Here is a 3363-nt window from a genome sequence, read left to right as displayed (position 1 = left end):
TTGTTGGTTGTCTTTTTTTTTTGTAAAGTAACTGGCATTGTGATTCACAAGACAAAACCACAGTCACCACGCTGCATCCTCGGAGAATTCATCAGCCAAGAATAGCTTGGTATCGTAGTACAGGATGTCCCCTACACTTGTTCCTAAGGCTCCAGTCCTTCCTTCCTAAGAACATTGTGTAGACTTTGTAATTCTTGCCAAAATATATATATATATATATATATTATATATATATATATATATATATATATATATATATATATATATATATATACACACACAGGGAAAGAGACAGACCTAGAAAGAAACAGAGAGCTAGAGACAGACAAAAAAAAGAGACAGACAGAGATAGGCAGACGGGGAAAGAGACAGACGGAGCACATTACTTGACCAATTTCGTTAAATCTGTGTGGAATATCTGTGGTGATGAAATATATGTTGTGAAATGCTTCTATTAGCTTAGTTTTTGCCTTTTAATAATTACACTTCTATCTATTTGTTTTGTGGTTTTTGTGTGCAGAATACATTTTTGTTAATACATCCTATTTTGTTAACAACAGTTATTAACCCAGGAGAAGCCGGGTAGTACAGCTAGTGTGTGTATATATATATATATATATATATATATATATATATATATATATATATATACAGTCAGGGCCAGAAATATTTGGACAGTGACACAAGTTTTGTTATTTTAGCTGTTTACAAAAACATGTTCAGAAATACAATTATATATATAATATGGGCTGAAAGTGCACACTCCCAGCTGCAATATGAGAGTTTTCACATCCAAATCAGAGAAAGGGTTTAGGAATCATAGCTCTGTAATGCATAGCCTCCTCTTTTTCAAGGGACCAAAATAATTGGACAAGGGACTCTAAGGGCTGCAATTAACTCTGAAGGCGTCTCCCTCGTTAACCTGTAATCAATGAAGTAGTTAAAAGGTCTGGGGTTGATTACAGGTGTGTGGTTTTGCATTTGGAAGCTGTTGCTGTGACCAGACAACATGCGGTCTAAGGAACTCTCAATTGAGGTGAAGCAGAACATCCTGAGGCTGAAAAAATCCATCAGAGAGATAGCAGACATGCTTGGAGTAGCAAAATCAACAGTCGGGTACATTCTGAGAAAAAAGGAATTGACTGGTGAGCTTGGGAACTCAAAAAGGCCTGGGCGTCCACGGATGACAACAGTGGTGGATGATCGCCGCATACTTTCTTTGGTGAAGAAGAACCCGTTCACAACATCAACTGAAGTCCAGAACACTCTCAGTGAAGTAGGTGTATCTGTCTCTAAGTCAACAGTAAAGAGAAGACTCCATGAAAGTAAATACAAAGGGTTCACATCTAGATGCAAACCATTCATCAATTCCAAAAATAGACAGGCCAGAGTTACATTTGCTGAAAAACACCTCATGAAGCCAGCTCAGTTCTGGAAAAGTATTCTATGGACAGATGAGACAAAGATCAACCTGTACCAGAATGATGGGAAGAAAAAAGTTTGGAGAAGAAAGGGAACGGCACATGATCCAAGGCACACCACATCCTCTGTAAAACATGGTGGAGGCAACGTGATGGCATGGGCATGCATGGCTTTCAATGGCACTGGGTCACTTGTGTTTATTGATGACATAACAGCAGACAAGAGTAGCCGGATGAATTCTTAAGTGTACCGGAATATACTTTCAGCCCAGATTCAGCCAAATGCCGCAAAGTTGATCGGACGGCGCTTCATAGTACAGATGGACAATGACCCCAAGCATACAGCCAAAGCTACCCAGGAGTTCATGAGTGCAAAAGAGTGGAACATTTTGCAATGGCCAAGTCAATCACCAGATCTTAACCCAATTGAGCATGCATTTCACTTGCTCAAATCCAGACTTAAGACGGAAAGACCCACAAACAAGCAAGACATGAAGGCTGCGGCTGTAAAGGCCTGGCAAAGCATTAAGAAGGAGGAAACCCAGCGTTTGGTGATGTCAATGGGTTCCAGACTTAAGGCAGTGATTGCCTCCAAAGGATTCGCAACAAAATATTGAAAATAAAAATATTTTGTTTGGGTTTGGTTTATTTGTCCAATTACTTTTGACCTCCTAAAATGTGGAGTGTTTGTAAAGAAATGTGTACAATTCCTACAATTTCTATCAGATATTTTTGTTCAAACCTTCAAATTAAACGTTACAATCTGCACTTGAATTCTGTTGTAGAGGTTTCATTTCAAATCCAATGTGGTGGCATGCAGAGCCCAACTCGCGAAAATTGTGTCACTGTCCAAATATTTCTGGACCTAACTGTATATATATACACACACACACATCTGTCCTATTCTGCTATTTCTAAGTTTTGGCAAAACATTGTATAGCATGTGAAATAATAGTGAGACAGTTTCAAAATTTCCAGTGAATCCAAGTGGACAAAAAATGTTTTGTATTTTTTCTTATAAAAAAAATTCTAAATTTTATTCGTTAATTTGATTAAACACTACATTTAAATGACCGATAGAAAACTAATAGGATGTCCCAGACTACGCATTTCAGCAATATGCTACGCCTTCATCATGGTCATACAGACCATGATGAAGGCGTAGCAAGTGCGTGGTCTGGGACATCCTGTTAGTTTTCTACCAGTCATTTTAGTGTTTTTTAATCAAATTAACAAAATTTAAAAATTTTTATTAGAAAAAAAAATGTTTTTGTCCACTTGGATTCGCTGGAAATTTTGAAACTGCTTCACTATTTGCTCCTGGAAGAGTATCCACCCTGCTCCGTGCGGGTCCACAAGACATAGATGCTACATGAGGGATCTCTACTACCTGCAAGCTGGCCTTGTTTTGTTTTTCTAAGTGAAATAATGCCATAAAAATGAAACGGCAAAGAAAGTAATATAAAAAAACAAAACAAATATGTCTGTTGGGAACTGGCTAATGCGTGGCCTCATTAGGGAAAAGGGTCCATTTTCTTAATGATAAAATAAACACACCACTGTGGAGCGACTGCTTTAGGTTTTGTAATGTAAGGCTTTATTCAAGTCCATTATTTTCATATTTCTGTTCTATTAAAGGAACAAAATTACAAGAGAAAAGGATATCCTGCCAGATGCACTAGAGTGACTAAAGGCCCCGTCACACACAGATAAATCTTTGGCAGATCTGTGGTTGCAGTGATATCATGGACATATTGTTCCATTTGTACACAGCCACAAACCTGCCACTGATTGTCCACAATTTCACTGCAACCACAGATCTGCCAAAGATTTATCTCTGTGTGACAGGGCCTTAAGGCTGGTTTCACATCTCCGGTATTTTGTCGGAAGCCGGATCCGGCACACATGCAGTACAGTTACATTCAGTTACAGTGGAAGCGCG

This window comes from Anomaloglossus baeobatrachus, chromosome 10, assembly GCF_048569485.1.
Source record: "Anomaloglossus baeobatrachus isolate aAnoBae1 chromosome 10, aAnoBae1.hap1, whole genome shotgun sequence".
In the NCBI taxonomy this organism is placed as follows: Eukaryota; Metazoa; Chordata; class Amphibia; order Anura; family Aromobatidae; genus Anomaloglossus; species Anomaloglossus baeobatrachus.
This window is presented reverse-complemented; position numbering follows the sequence as displayed.